The sequence below is a fragment of the Nicotiana tomentosiformis genome, chromosome 7, assembly GCF_000390325.3.
Source record: "Nicotiana tomentosiformis chromosome 7, ASM39032v3, whole genome shotgun sequence".
Taxonomy (NCBI): Eukaryota; Viridiplantae; Streptophyta; class Magnoliopsida; order Solanales; family Solanaceae; genus Nicotiana; species Nicotiana tomentosiformis.
Window position 1 is genome coordinate 74374014 of NC_090818.1, and position 21308 is coordinate 74395321.

General features: G+C 40.2%; 1 non-coding gene across 1 annotated transcript; it reads right to left on the reverse strand.

Moving 5' to 3' along the window:
* Positions 1-14487: 14487 nt before the first annotated feature.
* On the reverse strand, positions 14488-14594 carry LOC117277110 (small nucleolar RNA R71). Its single transcript, XR_004507389.1, has one exon. It is a non-coding gene; the product is annotated as a small nucleolar RNA R71 (small nucleolar RNA).
* Between the last annotated feature and the right edge of the window lie 6714 nt (positions 14595-21308).

A 21308-nucleotide genomic window follows, 5' to 3' on the forward strand; every position in this document is an offset into this window, starting at 1 on the left:
CGGTCCCATAGGTTACAAGTGTTCGAAGGGAATACTTCGGGACTTACGTGATATTTCATCTAAAGAGGTAACATAATTCTAACGTGATGTGTTGCTAAAGGTTCAACATATTTCTATACTGTTATATAAATATTTTTCGTGAGTTGGAAGAGTTAGTGGATCAAATACGTGGTTGGTTGACAAGGATTTAACAAACCTAATATTTCACCATGGGGTGTGATCTACCTCTTTGAAATCAACATTAAAGTTGGTTATAACTAGCAAGAGTTAAAAAGAGTTGGAGGTCGTGGAGAGTCACGACCCAAATCTCATTAAGTCGTGATGGCATCTAACCCAACCCGCTAGGCGAACCAACCAATAAAATTATAATCCGAACTGAAGACTATATATACATAATAAAGTAAAAGCTATTCAAGAATTGGTGTCACAAGTCATGAGCAAATAAGAAATAAAATACAATGCTGATATGAAGAAATATATTATCTGTTTAAATTTATATAAATAGAATACAAGGTATTTATCTACCATTAATAAATGGTAGCTAAAAACTAGAACGATCATATATCTCTAATGCTTGCACTCAAAATTTGCAATAACTCAGCTTCAATATTTGCACGCATGGTGTAGAAACATAGTATGATTACACCGGCACAATACTAAGGAAGTATTTCTGACTATCCCCCAACAAAGTAATCATGATTTAGTCAAAATACTTTCTTATTCTATAATGACCCGACCGACCGCTTTGAGTATTTTAGCCCCGCTTCTCCTATTTGATACTTTATTTATGTGTAATTGTGATTACATGACATTCCAGTGTGGTTGGTTTGGTTTCAGGGACACTTAGTCCCAAGGTTGAAAGCTTAAGTTGTAAGAGTTGATTGAAGTTTAACTTCTGTGTAGACGACTTAGGAATGATATTTTGATAGTTCTAATAGGTTCGTATGGTGATTTTGGACTCAGGCGTATATCCGGATGTAGATTTGGAGGTCTGTAGGTTGATTTGGTGCTATTTGGCTAAAGTTGAAAAGTTGAAGGTTTAGAAGGTTGATAGGTTTGACTGAGATTTGAGCGGATTAATGACTGAACTAGGGCCATAAAGCCGTATTAATATTGATATTGTTGTAACGCGTACGCCAACCCTCCCCACACTGGGCTAAGTGGTATTGATTTTTAGGTGATGCATGCGCCAGGCCATTTGGGCTGAGTTATCATCATTGACTTTTGATACGATCAGCGATTGAGCTAGGATCCGCCCCTCCGGAGTTAGGTGATAACTCATATTACTTTTGGCCCTGTGAGTACATGCACTTGGTATGTGCTGAGTGAGGGGATTTATGCCAGACACCCGTACAATGCTGAAATTGTGCTTACTTGATGATTTAAGTATAAATTCATTGATTTTGGCATAGATACTTGTCATGCTAGCATAGAGATGTATCTTCCTCATTTTAATTGATACTTTATATCTTGATATTGATGACTTAACTGATTTGATTGGAAAACATGCCTATTTCCTATTAATGTGAATAAGTTGAAATTGTTATTCTTGAGCTGCTTTCCCTTTATTGATATCATTATGCTATTACTGTTGTTGTTTATTGTTGAAAGTGAGTAGCGGAATTTGACAATCTCGTCACTATCTTGAACCCGAGGTTAGCCTTGCTACTTACTGAGTACATAGGGTCGGTTGTACTCATACTAAATTCTGTACTTCATATTTAGATCCAGGTGCTGCTGATAGAGCTGATTGCTAGAGAGTTGTATCATTACCATTTGTGATTTCAAGGTAGCACTGTTGTTTCCGTCCGCAGGCCGTGGGGTCCCTTTTATTATTATGTTTGTGTACTACGGACAACATTGTATTGCCATTCAGACCGTTGTACTTATTTACTATATAGAGCTCATGTACTTATTAACACCTGGTTCTGGGATGATATTTCAGTTGTATCACTATTGGCTACCTGTATTTATTTTATCCTATTTTTGAAAACTATTCCTTATTGCTATTGAAGTTTATTTCTGTATATTGAATATTGGCTTGCCTAACAAGCAGTGTTAGGTGTTGTCATGACTTCGGTGGGATTTCGGGTCGTGAGAAATTGGTATCAGAGTAGGTTGCTTAGGTTTCAAGAGTCACATGCAAGTTTAGTAGAGTCTTGTGGACCGGTAAGGAGATGTTTGTACTTATATTCTAGAGGCTATAGGGCTGTTAGGAAAACTTCTCTAATTCATTCTCTATTGTGCGGATATGTTTATCCTTATGTCTTAACCTTTACTCTTCTATTTTCTCATAGATGGCGAGGACACGATCATCGGGTGCAACTGAGCAGGCGCTAGTACCCAATATAGGGCCGTGAGAGGCTGGAGTCGAGGAAGAGGTAGGGGAGGAGTATGCGCCACAACTAGAGCCCCTGCTCGAGTGGGTGCTGTGGATCCACCAATAGCTCCAGTTGAGGAGCAGGTTCTTGACAATGATGACCCAGAGGTACCAACTCAAGTTCCCTAGGGCCTATTTGTTTCACAAGCTATTCAGGATGCTTTGGTCCGTATGGTTAGCTTGTTCGAGAGTTTGGCTCTGGCCGGGACATTTCTACTGTACTAGTTACTTCCCAAGTAGGGGGCGGAGCGCAGACTCTAGCTACCCGTACACCAGAACAGGTGGTCCATGGTTATCAGACTCTTGAAGTATTACCAATTGGGGGAGTTCAACCTATTATTGCTGCACACCTAAGGATAGGCTCGCGATGTCAGCTGATGAGCTGAAGAGACTAGATAAGTTCAACAAGTTGCATCCTCCTCACTTTAGTGGTACACCTTTAGAGGGCGCCTTGGGATTCTTGGATCATTGTCATGAGATTCTGCATAATTTGGGACTGGTCGAGTTAAATGGAGTTGATTTAATTGCCTTCCATATGTACGGTCTGACCAAGAAATGGTGGCAGGTTTATGAGATGGGCAGACCTACAGGATCACCTCCTCTTACCTGGAATCAGTTCTCCAGGGAAGTTTTGGAGCATTTCATACCCTGCACCAGGAGAGAGTAGTTGAGGAGTCAGTTTGAGTACCTTCAGTAGGGTCTGATGTCGGTTACTAAGTATGAGATGAGTTTCACGGAGCTGTCCTGTCATGCTACTATTTTGATAACCACTGAGGAGGAGAGAGTGAGGAGATTCATTGATGGTCTTCACCATGGTATTCGCATTGCTATGGCTAGAGATGTGGAGTCCGGGACTGCATTTCACTAGGTTGTAGAGATAGCACATCGTATTGAGTGCATTCACATTGAGACCAGAGAAATGATAAAGGGTATGGACAAGAGGTCCTAACGTTCATGGAGTTTCAGTGGTGCATCATCTGGAGGCCATTCTATCAGACCAACTTATCATTCACCGCCATCCAGTTAAGGAGCTTCTGTACAGTCTTCATTCGTGTACTTCCAACATAGAGTTCTCTCCACACTCCATCTATTTAGGGTTCATAGGTACTAGGTTCTTCTAGTGGTTATTTTGGTTCACGAGGTTCGATTCAGGCCTCGCAGTCATTTTCAGTCAGAGGTTGCTATGAGTGTGGAGAGTTGGGGTATGTTAGGAAGTATTGCCCCCATCTTCGCAAAGGTCCAGTGCAGCAGGGAGGTCAGACTATGATTCCTGCACCAGTTGCTACACTACCTGCTTAGCCAGCTCGGGGTAGAGGTCATCCAGGATGTGGTCAACCTAGAGAGGGAACTCAGTCTAGTGGAGGCCGAGCTAGATGCTATACTTTCCCTAGAAGGACCGAGGGAATTGCTTCTAATGCTGTGATTACATGTATTGTTTCTATGTTCCACAAGGATGCTTCGGTATTATTTGATCTTGGTTCCACTTATTCATATATGTCATCATACTTTTTTTTCTTATCTGGATATGCCTCATGGTTCTCTTGATGCCTCTAGGCATGTGCCTACACCTGTTGGTGATTCTATACTAGTGCATCAATCTTATCGGTCCTGTATGGTCACTATTTGTGGTTTTGAGATGAGAGTGGACTTTCTATTGTTAGATATGGTAGATTTTGATGTGACCTTGGATATGGATTGGTTGTCTTCGTACCATGTTATTCTTTATTTTCGCGCTAAGACCATGACGTTGGCGATGCCGAGGTTTCCGAGGTTGGAGTGGACGAATTCTCTTGGTTGCACTCCTAGTAGAGTGATCACATTTTTGAAGGCTCAATGGATGGTTGAGAAGGGATGATTGCCGTATTTAGCCTTTGTCAGTGTTGTTAGTGCAGATACTCCTATTGTTGAGGCAGTTTCAGTAGTGAGGGAGTTTACAGAAGTGTTTCCAGCAGACCTACCGGACATGCCACCCGATAGGGATATTAATTTCGGCATTGATTTGGCACAGGGAACGCAACCTATCTTTATTCCTCTATATTGTGTGGCTCCAGCAAACTTGAAGGAATTGAAGGAATAATTGTAAGAGTTGCTGGATAAGGGGTTCATCAGGCCTAGTGTTTTACCTTAAGGTGCGCATTTGTTGTTTGTTAAGAAGAAGAATGGGTCTATGAGAATGTGTATTTACTATCGATAGTTGAATAAGGTGACAATCGAGAACAAGTATTCACTGTCGCACATTGATGATTTGTTTGATCAGCTTATGGGTGCCAGGGTGTTCTCGAAAATTGACTTGACATCAGGGTATCACCACTTGAAGATTAGGGCTTTAGACATCCCTAAGATTGCTTTCCGGACTCGCTGTAGGCATTATGAGTTCTTGGTGATGTCGTTTGGGTTGACTGATTCCCCAATAACTTTAATGCATTTGATGAACAATGTATTCCATCCTTACTTGGATTCGTTTGTCATTGTATTCATAGATGATATATTGGTGTATTTCGATAGTATGGAGGAGCACGAGCAATATTTGAGGACCGTGCTTCAGACTTTGAGGGAGAAAAAGCTATATGCTAAGTTCTCTAAGTGTGAGTGGTTGGACTCGGTGGCATTCTTGGGTCATGTGATATCTAGTGATGGGATCAAGGTGGAGCTGAAGAAGATTGAGGCAATTAAGACTTGGACCAGACCTTCTACCGCTATAAAGATAAGGAGATTCTTGGGTTTGGCTGGTTACTGCCGTCGCTTCGTAGAGGGATTTTCATCTATTGCATCCCCATTGACTAAGTTGACTCAGAAAGGCACTCCGTTTAGGTGGTCAGATGATTGTGAGCAGAGCTTTTAGAAGCTCAAGACAACTTTGACTATAACTCTAGTGTTGGTTTTGCCTTCAGGACTATGGTCGGTTTATTGTGATGTTTCGCGGTTTGGCATTGGGTGTGTGTTAATGTAGGACAGTAGGGTGATTGCCTATGCATCACGCTAGTTGAAGCCCCATGAGAAGAACTATCCAATGCATGATTTGGAGTTAACAGGTATTGTACATGCACTCAAGATTTGGAGGCATTACTTATATGGCATGTCTTGTGACGTGTATATAGATCATCAGAGTCTTCAACATCTATTCAAGCAAAAGGATTTGAACTTGAAGCAGTAGAGGTTGTTGGAGCTATTGAAGGACTATGATATTGCTATTCTTTATCATCCGGGGAAGGCGAATGTGGCAGTAGATGCCTTGAGTAGAAAGGCGAAGAGTGTGAGGAGTTTAGCATTTATTCCAGATGGGAAGAGGCCTTTGGCTACGGATGTTCAGGCTTTGGCCAACATGTTTGTAAGATTGGATATATTGGAGCATAGCAGAGTTCTTGCTTGTGTTGTATCTCAGTCATCCTTGTTTAAGTGCATTATGGCTCGTTAGTATGATGATCTCCATTTGCTTGTCCTTAAGGACACGATGCAACAAGGTGGTGCTAAGGAAGTGACTATTGGTGATAATGGTGTATTACGACTTCAGGGACGGATTTGTGTTCCTAATATGGATGGGTTGATAAAGTTAATTCTTGAGGAAGCTCATAGTTCACGATATTCTATTCATCCAGGTGCTGCAAAGATGTACCGTGATTTGAAACAACATTAGTAGTGGTGGAGGATGAAGAAAGACATTGTGTTGCTCGGTGTTTGAATTTTCAGCAGGTCAAGTATGAGCATCAGAGACCTGGTGGGTTGCTTCAGAAGATTGAAATACCGGAGTGGAAGTGAGAGCGCATCACTATGGACTTTATGGTAGGTTTGCCATGGACATTGAGGAGATTTGTTGTTGTTTGGGTCATTGTGAACAGATTGACCAAGTCTTCGCATTTCATTCCAGTCACGACTTCCTACACTTCGAAGCAGTTGGCTAAGATCTATATCAGGGAGATTGTCCACTTGCATACTGTTCCTGTGTCTATTATCTTGGATCAAGGCACTTAGTTTACTTCACACTTCTGGAGAACCGTCAACGTGAGTTGGGCACGAAAGTTGAGTTGAGCACCGCATTTCACTCTCAGACAGATGGGCAGTCCAAGCAGACTATTCAAATTTTGGAGGATATGTTGAGAGTCTGTGTCATAGATTTCAAAGGCTAGTGGGATCAGTTTCTTCCATTAGGGGAGTTTGCCTACAATAACAACTACTAGTTGATTATCCAGATGGATCCATATGAGGCCTTATATGTGAGGCAATGTCGTTCACCGGTTGGTTGGTTTGAGCCGGGTAAGGCTAGGTTGTTGGGCACATATTTGGTTTGTAATACTTTGGAGAAGGTGAAATTGATTTAGGAGTGACTGCATACAACACAGTCCAGGTAGAAGAGTTATGCTGATAGAAAGGTTTGGGATGTAGCTTTCATGGAGGGTGAGAAGTTTCTTCTTCGAGTTTCTCCTATGAAGGGCGTAATAAGATCTAGGAAGAAGGGCAAATTGAGCCCTTGGTATATTGGTCCATTTGACGTGTTAGAGAGAGTGGGAGAGGTGGCCTACAGACTTGCTTTGCCGGCCAGCTTATCGGGAGTTCACCCGGTGTTTCATGTTTCCATGCTTCAGAAGTACTATGAGAATCAATCACATATGTTGGATTTTAGCTCGGTGTAGTTGGACAAGGATTTGACTTATGATGAGGAGCCAATGGCAATTTTGGATAGGCAAGTTCAATAGGTAAGGTCAAAGAATATTTCATCGGTAAAGGTTCAACAGAGAGGTTAACCGGTCGAGTAGGCAACTTGGGAGACCGAGCAGGATATGCGGAGCAGATATCCTCACCTTTTTTTATATCCCATGTAGGATTCTAAACTTGTTCGAGGATAAAACTTTGTTTAAGAGGGGGAGAATATAACGACCCGGCCGATCGTCTTGCGTACTTGAGCGTTGTTCCCCTATTTGATGCTTCCGGTATGCTTATTTATTGTTTTATGACTTATGGGGATGGTTGGTTTGGTTACGAGAAGGTTTTGGAGTGAATTGGAACACTTAGTTCCATGGTTGGAAGCTTAAGTTATAAGAGTTGACCAAGGTTTGACTTTTGTGTAAACGACCCCAGAATGGTATTTTAATAGTTTCAATAGGTTCGTATAGTGATTTTTGACATAGGCGTATGTCCGGATTTGGATTTGAAGGTTCTAGGGTGATTGGGCTCTAATTGTATAAAGATGAAAAGTTGAAGGTTTGGAAGGTTCATAGGTTTAACAGAAGTTGACTTTGAAACTTTTGGGGTCGGCTTGTTGTTCCTGAGGTTGGAGTAGGTTCCTTATGTCATTTGGGACTTGTGTATAAAGTTTGGTTACCTTCTGAGTTGGTTCGATAGGAATCAGATGTTGGTTCAAAGTTTAGAAGCTTATGAACTTAAGAGAAGCTCAGTTGATAGTTTGATCGTTGATTTGTAGATGTGGTGATCTTACATGTGGTTAGAGGATTTGGATAGTTACGGGTAGTGTTTACGGATTTGTTGGTATGGCTGGAAGGGGTCCCAGGTTGCTCGGGTGAGTTTTGAACCACCTAGAGCTTGGTTGGAATTGCTAGTGACTGCTGGTGTATGGTGTGCTTTGCGATTGCGGAGCAAGCCTCGTGATCACGAAGTCTCCTTTTTGGGCAGCTGAGTTTTTGTCCTTTGCGTTCACGAATAGGGTGTTGCATTCGCAAAGTGTTGGAGTCTTAGTCTTCATGTTTGCAGACGAAGGCTCGCTTCACATAGTGGAGAGCCTGACTGGAGTTAAGCCTTCGCATTCGCAATGGGTTGATCGCGTTCTTGTAGGCCTGAGGGTCTTATGCATCACGTTCATGGGGTAGGAGTCACATTCATGAAGGGTTAACTGGACGCTGAGGATTTTTGTGCTTTGCGAACGCGAGGCAGTGACCGCAGACGAAGGCTCGCTTCGCATAGTGGAGAGCCTGGCTGGGAGCCGGCTGGAGTTAAGCCTTTGAGTTCACAATGTGTTGATCACGTTCTCGTAGGCCTGTGGGTCTTGTGCATCGTGTTCATGGGGTAGGAGTCATATTCGTGAAGGGTTAACTGGACACTGAGGATTTTTGTGCTTTGCGAACGCGAGGCAGTGGCCACGTTTACGAAGGTATCACTGGGTAGACTTTTAAGAGTCCTTGTTTTGGGACTTAGACCCATCATTTCATATTTTGAGCCCTAGACTTGGAGATAGGCAATTTTTGAAGGGGATTTTCACACAAGGCAAGAGGGTAAGTCATTTCTACTTGATTTTAACATTATATCTTTTTATCCATGGATTATTACACATAGATTATGAGATCTGAAAGAGAAATTTGGGGATTTTGACTATGGTTTTGGAGAGTGAAAATGATGATTTGAACCCCGATTTGGAATCAAATTTTGAAGAAACTTGTATGTTTGGACTCGTATTCGAATAGGTAGTCGGGATTTGTGACTTTTGTTGGGTTCCGGGGAGCAGGCCCGAGTTGATTTTTTGCAATTTGATAAAGATTGGAACTTTATTACTTGGAATCAATTCCTATAGCCTTGTTTGACGTTATTGAGTTGTTTTTGGCTAGATTTGACCCGTTCAGAGGCAAGGGCTTTTTGGAGTATTGATTCTCTCGCTTTGAGGTAAGTATCTTTCCGCTTGAAGGTATTTTCCCCATAGACTACGATACTTGCTATGTGATGGGGGTGATACACGTGCGTGGTGACGAGCTATATGTATACACCATAGTTATTCATGATCAGGGTAGACTCTGGGCTATTATGTGCCTTGTTTTGCTAACATATCTTCGTGTTATTGTGTTTTCTCTACTTGTATGACTACATAAGCTATTATTCATGCTAGAAATCATGTCTAGGCTTTGCGATTATCCGTTTGAGACATGATAGTGCTATTTTATTATGTTGAGATGTTTGCCTTGATTGTCGTCATACTTTCTTAAGTCATGATAATATATCTGCATGTTACATCATCATCTATGTATATTTTTCACATGTTATCTCGCATATTTTTGGCGCCCTTACTTGTGTGACACGGGTTTGAGTGGATTTGTGGCATGTTGGTATTATTTGTGTGGTATATTGATTTCTGATACTGTGAGATGTTGGTATATTAAGATTTGAGCGGAATAATGCTAGAAATGGGGCCATAGAGCCGTGTTAATATTGATATTGAGGTGACGCATATGCTAGGCCCCCCTATTGGGCTAAGTAGTATTGAAATTAAGGTGACGCATGCGCACGACCATTTGGGCTAAGTTATGATCGTTGACTTTTGATCTGATCATCGCTTGGGCTAGGTTCCGCTTCCCCGGAGTCAGATGATAACCCATATTGCTTTGGGCCCTATGGGTGCAGGCACTTGGTATGTGCTGAGTGAGGGGCTTTATGCCAGGCACACATATAGTGCTGAGATTGTGCTTACTTGATGATTTAATTGTGAATTTGTTGATTTTGGCATTGATACTTATCATGTTAGCATAAAGATGCATCTTATGCTAATTGATACTTTATATCTTGAGATTGATGACTTAACTAATTTGATTGGAAAACATGCCTATTTCCTGCTAATGTGAATAAGTTGAACTTGTTATTTTGAGCTGCTTTCCCTTTATTGTTATTATTATTATTATTATTATGTTGTTGTTGTTACCATTATTGTTGACTATTGAAAGTGAGTAACAGACTTTGCCAATCTCGTCACTATCTTTAACCCGAGGTTAGGCTTTCTACATACTGAGTACATGAGGTTGGTTGTACTCATATTATACTCTGCACTTTACGTATGGATCCAGGTGCTGCTGATCGAGCTAACTGCTAGAGAGTTGTACCGGTACCCATTAGTGATTTCAAGGTAGCACTGTTGTTTCTGTTTGCAGGCCTTGGAGTCCCTTTTCCTTACTTTTGTTATTAATATTTATGTATTTCAGATAGTACTGTATCATTATTCAAACCGTTGTATTTATCTATTCTATAGAACTCATGTACTCGGTGACACCTGATTTTGGGATGGTATTTCAGTTGTATCAATGTTGGCTACTGTTATCTATCTTATTCTGCTTTTGAAAGTATTCCTTATTGCCATTGAAGTTTATTTCTGTATATTGAATGTTGGCTTGCCTAGTGTAATGGCCCGACCGGTCGTTTTGAGCTTTAACATTCCGTTCGGTGGTTTGAGATCTTTAGTAGATTCATATTATGTATTGTGACTTGTGCGTGTGGTTGGTTTCAATTTCCGAGCGGTTTGGGATGGATTTGGAAGAGTGATTTCATTTTAGAAGCTTAAGTTGTAAGAGTTGACTGGAGTATGACTTTTGTGTAAACAACTCCGAAATGGTGTTTTGATGATTCCAATAGCTTTATATGGTGATTTTGGACTTAGGCGTATGTTCGGATTTGTATTTGGAGGTCCATAGGTTGATTTGATATGTTTTGGCCAAAGTTGGAAAGTTGAAGATTTGGAAGGTTGAGAGGTTTGATCGGGAGTTGACTTTTTTGATATCAAGTTCGTATTGTGGTTTTGGGAGTTGGCATAGGCCCGTTGTGTCATTTGGGACTTGTACACAAAATTTAAGGTCATTCCGAGTTGATTTGGCATGAGTTTTAGAAGTTGAAAGTTCATTAGACTTGAATTGAGGTGCGATTCCTAGTTTTGATGTTGTTTGGTGTTCCTAGAGTGGTTCGCAGATGCGAGCATGAGCTCAGTTTATCATATTTTGAGACAGTGAGCTCAGTTTGGAGCGATTTGTGAGGAGATTTTCACCCACGTGAATTGGGTAAGTGTTCTTAACTCGAATTTGATTATTATTCATGATTCTATCTTCGATTTTGTCATTTGATTGGTGAATCTAAGGAAGAAAATTTGGGGTTTTTGTCTGCACTTTAAGAGAGTGTATTTTGGGAATTTGAGTACCGATTTGGACTCGATTTTGAAAAGTAATTATATATTTGGACTCGGCAAGTTATGGGTCATCGAATTTTGGTATGGGCTTCGGATTTCGGACAGGCAGGCCCGATTTGACTTTTATTGACTTTTGGAATTTTTTTCAAAGATCGAAGCTTTATGGATTGGGATCGCTTCCTAATGGCATTGTGGACTTACATGGATGATGTTTGGCTTGTATTTGCGCGGTTGGAGGACTAGAGTGAGGTTTTGACGCGATTTTAGGTTGAAGACTAGCCCAGATGAGGTAAGTATCTTGCCTTTGCTTGGATTGAGGGTATTTCTCCGTTGGCTATGATATTTCTTATATGTTGGGGGTTATGTATATGCGAGGTGACGAGTGTATATGCGTCCCCATGTGTGTTCATGATTCAGATAGATCTTAGGCTATTGTATGCTTTGTTTTGCTATCATGCTTCTTTGATATCGTTTTTCTCCATTTGTAATACTACTTAAAATATCATTTATGATAGAAATCATGTATAGGATATTTTCTTATTTATTTGAGGCTTATAGGGCTTTTCTTCAAGCCCCGACCTAGGGGAGCAAGACCGACACTCAACCGAGATATCCCAGTCAAGCAAGCCTACTTAGTGCCTACTTTCCAACCTTGCCATGAATGATTCAAGATTAAATAACAAGAGGTAGTTGATCAAGAGGATAAAAACGTACAATACCGATTTTTCATTAATTAGGATGTTTCTCTAGTAGGTGACAAAATATTTCCAAATCCCTGGTTTTAAAGTGGGAGTAAATGACAAAATAACATTTTAAAGTTCCCTCCATACCAACATAACCCACATTATTTCTACAAAGCCTATAAGTGAACATGAGAATAGAATGAAAATGTCGGTGACAAGGCCCCAGCTATACCTCAATATGATATATAAGAGTCAATACAACATAAGGCCCTAATATGGAATAGACCTCACCAAAATCCGTTGGAATGAAGGATACACTCTATCAAGAATCAACACCACATTCTGAGGTATGATGGTAGGCTATAATCTCGTATGTTAGTCACTTATTGCACTCTAATTCACTGCACTTTACTTGTTTTTAGCTTTAATTGATAGTGTTTTGCACTTATTGTTTGTTTTATGCCTTGTAGGAGTGATTCCGAGCTATGTAGATGTTATGGAATGAAATTGAGTGATTTGGAGCTTTGAAGTCTGAGTAAAAGCCCAAGGGATTAAGCCGGGATCGTGTTCGGGGGTCGAAGACCAAGTCTGGACGTCAAAATGCAAGAAAATCCTGTACTCTGAGAAATGTTCATTGGCGCGGCGCGTGGGGTGGCGCGTCTGCCCATTTTCCTGCTGTCTGTCTGAAATCAACTCTCTGGATTTCCCCACTAATGCCCAGTATGGCGCGTCGCCCCATGCGGTGCGCCTGTGTATTTTTTATAGAGTAATTTTCCTATTTCAGCTAGGAGAAGGTAATTTCGTCTAGGCCCGACCCTACTTGGTATAAGTACATGGAAAAACATTATTTCCTGGACTTTGACATATTGGAGACCTAAGGAGGCTAAGGAGGAGTTGGTGAAGCAAAAGCATAAGGAGTTCATCATTCAATCCTCACTCAAGACCCGAGTTTGGATCGTTTTATGTTTTCCTTTACTTTAAACATATTTGTGATGAATTGCTCTATATCTATGGCGTAGTTCTCTTTAGGGTCTGATGTATTTTGTGTATTGATACTTGTTTGTGGATTATAACTCTAGTTTTATGTATTGAAGTGTTTTTGGATGATTTAACTGTTGCTTCTATATTCACTTGTTCATGTAATCGAGAGAGGCATAACTTGTGATATCTTTGCATTATATTGTTGGTTGAGTTCATTAATTCTTCTTAGTAATCAAAAGAGGCTAGTTGAATTATTGATTAAACCTAGTTAGGAGAATAATCGAGAGAGGTTCTCCTAAAGACCAATCCACTACGCATTCTTGCATATCTTCACGTGCTTAAATTGGTTCATCTTGTGAGGTTGAGACTTAATCGAGGGAGGAGTTTCTACTAAACGTTTGAACTAATAATTGAGTGAATTCGAGAGACTCACTTAAATATTAGAAGTGAATTATCTAGAGTTAGATCCTAAACAATTATCTTGCACCTATCATATCAACCCCTATTTTCTCCCATTGATAACTTCCTTGCTTACTTTTGTTTCGATTGTCATAAGTCAGTAATTTTAGATTATTAGTTAATTTTAGTTATTCATCATAAAACCTTGATTGTTGATTCTCTTGGATAGCAATCAAGCCAGAAATTACTCGAATATTGTTTAAATCCAATCCCTGTGGAGACGATAATTTAACTATACTATCTTTAGTTAGCGAGCATTAATTTCGTGTTGTGTTTTGCGCTCGTCAAATTTTGGCGCCATTGCCGGGGATTGGCAATCAATAGTGTTCAAAATACATTTTGGTGCTAATTTAGGAATTTTCCTTTTATTTTATTCTATTTTCCCTTTTTACGTTTGGTGTTCTTTGACTGTGCACATGTTACAGGACTAGAGTGGTGCATGACTAAAACTTCTACGAAGGAAGTGCTACCATACGAACCCGAGATAGAAAAATAACTGCAACAGCTGAGGAAGGAAAGAAATCTCACCGAGACATCAGAAAAGGTTGGGCAGTCCTCAACTAAAGAACTTATGGCTGGAAACAGTGAAGATAATGTAGATTTGGATGCGAGAGAAGCAGCCCAACGAAGAGAACAAGTTGCACAGGATGCTGAGGAAGCAACTATTAGAGATGCGCCTTCACATCTATGAAGAAGAAAGGGGTCTCAGACTTAATCAACATCAACCCTTGCCTAGGAGACCACTTGGCGATTATGCTAGACCAGTATACAATCAAGGATTATCCAGTATTCGACCACCTCCAATTGCAGCTAATGATTTTGAGTTGAAGCAAGGGTTGCTCCAAACCCTTCAAAACTGCCGTGTCTTCAGAGGGAAGATGAACGAAGATCCAAATAACCATATAATGGACTTCGAGGAGATTATGAACACCTTTTAATACAATAGTGTGTCACAGGATACAGTTTATTTAAGGGCATTCCCCTTCACACTCAAAGATGATGCAAAGCAGTGGCTTAGAAGCTTACCTAATGGATCGATTCGAACACGGGATGAGATGACCAGAAAATTTCCTGATAAATATTTCTCATCAGCTAAGACGTGCAAGTTTAGAAGAGAAATCCATAACTTCTGCCAAAAAGATACTGAGACTGTGTTTGAAGTATGGGAGAGGCTTAAGGATATAGTCAGAAAGTGTCAGCATAGCAAACTTGAACTTTGGATGCAATTCTAGGACTTTTGGGATGGATTGACACCGGCCTCACGTAGAACATTGAGCAATGCAGTTGGAGGCCCTTTGATGAAGAAGACTCCAGAGGAGATAGTCGCAATTCTTGATGAGTTGTCTGAAGATGCAAATCAGTGGCCTTATGAGATCGGTGAAAGAAGAAGATCGACAGGTGTTCACCAAGTTGATGCTAACACATCTGTGCATGTACAACTTGATGCTATGGCTAAAGAATTACGGAAGCTGACCTTAGCTACAATACAAAGTGAGCCTCATACAACTTGTGATATATGTGGAAGAGGACATCCTACTCATGAGTGTCCATCCTCAACTGAGGAAGTGAATGCTGTGGGAAATTATAATGCAATGGATTAGAGGCACCCCGATTTTTCATGGAGTTCACCTAGAGGTACTGCAAATGCGTGGCAACAAAATAACTCTAGACCTCAGGGACAAGGAGCTCTAGTCTTCCAAAATTAGCAGAGGAAGCAATTTCAGCCTCAACAGTCCAATCAACCTGGTCTAGAAGATCTAATGAAGGCCTTAATTATCAAGATAGATGAGAGGTTGGACGCTCACGGGGCAGCTATCAGAGAATTGGGCACTAGTTTTCAGAACTTGGAGAGACAAGTGGGACAAATTGCAATAATATTATCTGAGAGAGTCCCAGGTACTCTGCCAGCTGATACTGAGAGAAATCCCAAAGAAATAGTGAATGCTATGACCTTGAGAAGCGGGCAAGTATTGAAAGATACCACTCCAATCCAAAAAGAGGTGGTACTTGAAAAGGAAAATGGGGAGCATCTAAAGAATGATATTGATAAGAAGAAGAAAGGCAAGAAGGGAGCTAACAAAAAGAAGAAGGAGGAAACTTCGAGAAGGGATGGATCTAATGAGAGCGAGCATATGCCCGCTCTACCTTTTCCTCAAAAGCTATATAGAGAAAAGCTGGACAAAACATTTGAGAGATTTCTGGATATGCTGAAATAGGTTAATGTAAATTTGCCATTCACAGAAGTGCTCTCCCAAATGCCAGCTTATTCCAAATTCTTGAAGGAGGTCCTGACAAAGAAGAGGAAGATAGAAGAGACCTCAGTAGTCAAGCTCACAGGGCATTGCAATGCGATATTGCAAAACAAACTCCCACAAAAGTGTGGAGATCCAGGGAGTTTTACTATACCTTGCTCTTTAGGCTCTATTAATTTTGATAAATCTTTATGTGATTCTGGTGCCTCAATTAACTTAATGCCTCTATCTATTTATAGGAAACTGGAGAAGGAAATTGGAGAGATAAGGTCAGTGCCAATATCTTTGCAGCTGGCAGACCAAATGACTCTGATACTCGAGGGGATAGTGGAAGATGTCTTAGTTCGGGTAGATAAGTTCGTATTTCCTGTAGATTTTATAGTAGTGAATATGGAGGAGAACAAGGAGGTCCCCCTCATCTTAGGAAGACCATTCTTAGCAACGAGTAGAGCAATATTAGATATACACGAGAGAAAGCTCATGCTTAGAGTGGGTGATGAGACTGTAACTTTCGAGATGAATGTAGAAATGGGGGTAAAAAAGGAGAAGCCAGCTGCAAGTATTGAGTGGAAAGTGAAGGGCTCAAAAGAGAAGGCTACGGCGAGTGAGAAAGATAAGTGTGGGGTGCACCCTATGAAGGCGGAGAAGAAGCTGTCTGCATGGATGTGCGCATTAGTTCGAAGGCGAGGAATGGATCCCGACTTTGACTCAGACCGAGACTAGATATTCCGGGAAGTTTCCTTTACCTTATGTTTTTTAATTGTGTATCATGGGGACATGCCACAACATAAAGTATGGGGTGGGGGATAATTGTATGTTGTATGTATATATGTTAGTTTAGTTTTTGTTTTAGTAGTTAGAGATAGAAAAAACTTGAAAAAACATAAAAATTTTAAACTTTTCGTTTTTTCCTGACGATGGATATCACCGACAGGTTTCTTGAGGGATTAAAGTTGAAAAAAAAGACAAAAAGATTTTCTTTTGTTAGGTAGTGTATTAATTCTCCCTTGGTTTTTCTTTGTGCCGCGGTTCTTTTTCAAGGGTTTTGTTTGAACCGGGTATAGTTAGTTTTTATTTTTTTAGGAGTAGGAAACCTTGTGCTATGATTTGAATTGAAAGCAATGTCTCTTGACTTTATTATTCCTTGAGAATAGTGAGTGCTTTAATGTAACACTTAGGCTTAGTTTTTGACTCTTGCATAAGTACCTTAGATTGTATGATCTTAACTTTGCTTAGCTACTTTGACTAGAGTGTCTTGATAATCCGATCCTGAGTGAGTTATGTGCCATGTGGGTGTCAGGTTTTGTGTTATTCCGTGCATTGAATTTGATGTCTAGAACTTTCCTCGTGTGTTTGCAAAGCAAAATAGTAGTTTATTCAGTCTTGGAAGTGATATAGGCATTTCTTTGTTGAGCCAGTTATAAGGTATTACCCACCTAATTGTTATGTATCTTAGTTAACCTCTTTGAGCCCGTAATCCTGTTTCTTTGGTAACCACATTACAAGCCTTACCCATTTGTTTGAATTGACCATCTATTTGAACCTTTTACCTCTCGTGAGCACTTGAATTTGTTATGAACTTTGTAAAAGTTGAAGTGTGTGGTGGTTGTTTTGGCTTTTGAGAGGAATTATTGAAATAAGGAAGAAAGGTGCACTGTTTTGAAAAAGTAAGACCCACTTGAATTGAATAAGAAAAAGAAAAGAAAAAAAAATGTAATTGTATGATTGTGAATAATATTCCTTGATAGTGGTGACTCTTGATGTAATTGTGCTTTAAGAAGTAGGGAGTTAATGTATATTGATGTGAAGGTGGAGTTTTGGTTTGACATAAGTGTGGAGTTTTGAATGGTTAAATGTATGTGTATTAAAGTGCTTAGGGAGGTGTAGTCACTCTTATGAATGTTGTTTCTGAGAGTGAGCAAATTCTTTCTATCTTGATTTTCTAATTGAACTTAATTTTCATTGTGTGTGAAACTACTCTCTATTGTTGTGTGAGGGCACTTGATTCATGAAGGAAAGGTAATGTCGTTGACTTCTGTGTTAGAGTAAGTGAGCCGGTTGTGAAAAATGCATGGTGCTTGTGAGTCAAATCTTGAGGCGAGGATGTTACGTTAGAGTGATTAATCTATTTTAAAAAGTCTTGGTGTGATGAGTTATGAGAGTTGTTGAAAAAAGGTCGTGTTCTATGTGAAGTATAGTTTGATTGTTCGATGACGAGCAATGGTTTAAGTGTGGGGTGTTGATGGTAGGCTATAATCTCGTATGTTAGTCGCTTATTGCACTCTAATTCACTGCACTTCACTTGTTTTGAGCTTTAATTGATAGTGTTTTGCACTTATTGTGTGTGTTTATGCCTTGTAGGAGTGATTTCGAGCTACGTAGATGTTATGGAATGAATTTGAGTGATTTGGAGCTTTGAAGTCTGAGTAAAAGCCCAAGAGATTAAGCTGGGATCGTGTTTGGGGGTCGAGGACCAAGTCTGGACGTCAAAATGCAAGAAAATTCCGTACTCTGAGAAAAGTTCATTGCCACGGCGCGTGGGGCGACGCGGCTGCCCATTTTCCTGATGTCTGTCAGAAATCAACTCTCTGGATTTTCCCACTAATGCTACGCATGGCACGTCACCCCATGCGGCGCGCCTGTGTATTTTCTACAGAGTAATTTTCCTATTTCGGCTAGGAGAAGGTGATTTCTTCTGGGCTCGACCCTATTTGGTATAAATACATGGAAAACTTTTATTTCCTGGACTTTTGACATATTGGATACCTAAGGAGGATAAGGAGGAGTTGGAGAAGCGAAAGCACAAGGAGTTCATCATTCAATCCTCACTCAAGGCTCGAGTTTGGATCGTTTTATGTTTTCCTTTACTTTAAACATATTTGTGATGAATTGCTCCATATCTATGGAGTAGTTATCTTTAGGATTTGATGGATTTGGTTTATTGATATTTGTTTGTGGATTATAACTCTAGTTTTATGTATTGAAGCGTTTTTGGATGATTTAACTGTTGCATCTATATTCACTTGTTCATGTAATCGAGAGAGGCATAACTTGTGATATCTTTGCATTATATTGTTGGTTGAGCTCATTAGTTCTTCTTAGTAATCGAAACAGGCTAGTTGAATTATTTATTAAACATTGTTAGGAGAATAATCGAGAGAGGTTCTCCTAAAGACCAATTCACTACGCATTCTTGCATATCTTCACGTGCTTAAATTGGTTCATCTTGTGAGGTTGAGACTTAATCGAGGGAGGAGTTTCTACTAAACGTTTGAACTAATAATTGAGTGAATTCGAAAGACTCACTTAAACATTAGAAGTGAATTATCTAGAGTTAGATCCCAAACAATTATCTTGCATCTATCCTATCAACCCCTATTTTCTCCCATTGATAACTTCCTTGCTTACCTTTGTTTCGATTGTCATTAGTCAATAACTTTAGATTCTTAGTTAATTTTAGTTATTCATCATAAAACCTTGATTGTTGATTCTCCTGGATAGCAATCAAGCCAGAAATTACTCGAACATTGTTTAAATCCAATTCCTGTGGAGACGATAATTTAACTATTCTATCTTTGGTTAGCGAGCATTAATTTCATGTTGTGTTTTGCGCTCGTCAAGGTACCACCCACATCCATTAAAGATGCAGCGTCCCCGGTGAAAGGGTCGTTACTTTATATGGAATAATACTAGTATGCAAAGCTATAGAAATCCATGTGGATAAAGATATAAAGCCAAAGATAAGTGAAAATTGCTTATCTTCAATGTAGTAGCGAATTTTCTCTCCAAAATCTTCACCTCTCGACAATATGGGGGAATGGGTAAAATCCCGAAATTATATCACTAATGAGTTTGCCCACTGATACACTTCGCGAACACGGCCACTGCCTCGCGTTCACGAAGCACAAAATTACTCTGCCCTAGATTAACCCTTTGCGAATGCGGCCCCCAACCCATGAATGCGATGAATAACACTCATTGGCCTACGCAAATATGGGACCCCCCCATGCGAATGTAAAGTCCAAGACCTGGCAAAGTCCCCAGCTGCCTCAACTCAATGCAAAGACCATACTGCCTCACCTATCGTGAACGCGAAGAAGAAAATTTACCCAGCACAAAAATTCCCTCCGTGATCGCCATAAATTTCTGCAATCGCGAAGAAGGGCCTGACACCAGCAAAAATACGCAACTCTCAAAATGCTCCAGGTGGTCCAATCAAGCCAACAAGTCCATAAATGCTACTCAAACCTATGCAAATCCTCGAAACATATACGATATCATCACAACAACGAATCAAAGACCAAATCGCAAATTGAACTTATCTTAAGTTCAAGAACCTTCAAACTTCAAACCATGAGCCTGATTCAAGCCTAATCAATCCGGATTACAACCAAACTTAGCACACAATCCCAAATGACAAGATGAATGTCACGCCTCGACCTTGGGGAGTGGGACTAACGCTCAACCGAGTTACCCCAGTCAAGCAAGCCTACTTAGTGCCTACCCTCTAACCATGCCCATTACCAATTCGAGAATAAATTACAAGAGATAGATAGTGAGAGAATGAAAGAGTACAACATCATGTTTCATTACTTAAGGAACTTCATTAATGACTACCAAAATATTACAAGTTCATAGTTAAAAGTGAAAACATACGACAATTACATCATTTTAGATTTGATTTTCCCCATTCCTATGACATCCCACAATATGTCCACGGAGCCTCTAAATGAAACAGAAGTGTAGCACAAAAGTGTCACGACCCAAAACTCAACATGTTGTGATATCGCCTATCACAGAACTAGGCAAGCCGACAATCATAAATAACTATGTTTTTGAATTTGAAAACATGATGAAATAAGTTTAACAGTGAAATTCTAATAGATAACCGATAAGAAATACCGCGACTCAATAAAAATTTCCCAAAATACGGGTGTCACTGAGTACATGAGCTACTAAAATGTCAACATAGTCAAACTGCTAATAACACTGTCTAGAAAGATAGAACAATGCTAAATAATTGAAAACAAGGAGAGTCGAGGTCTGCGGATGCAAAAGCAGCTACCTCAAAAGTCTCCAAGCAAATGAAGCTCCAAATCTAGCAACCGTCGTGCCCAGAAGTACCTGGATCTGCACACGCAGTGCAGAGTGTAGCATGAGTACAACCGACCCAATGTACTCATTAAGTAACAAGACTAACATTGGGCTGAAAGCATTGACAAGCTCACATAGGTACAGTCTAAATCCAGATAATAACAGTAATAACTCAGAGAGAAATCCAATAATATGTTTGTAGACAGTACAGAAATGTAGACATACTTTCTAGTTTTTAACAGTCCGAGCACAACACAGATATAATATGCCAAGTATGACTAATATGAGGAATGTCTCATCTCAATATCTACATGTCAAGTATGCATGTCAACTGTAATGCAACACAGTGATAAAGTCATATACTCATACTCTCGGAGTATTCATCCTCACTCAGCATGCTCAATCACTCGGCACTCCCAATCACTCAACACTCTCAATCACTCAGCACTGTCAATCACTCAGCATTCTCAATCACTCGGCACTCGCAATCATCGGTACCTGTGCTCACTACTGGTATGTCAGACTCCGGAGGGGCGGATCCTGTTCAAGCGCTAATATAAGCCAATCATGGCATGCTG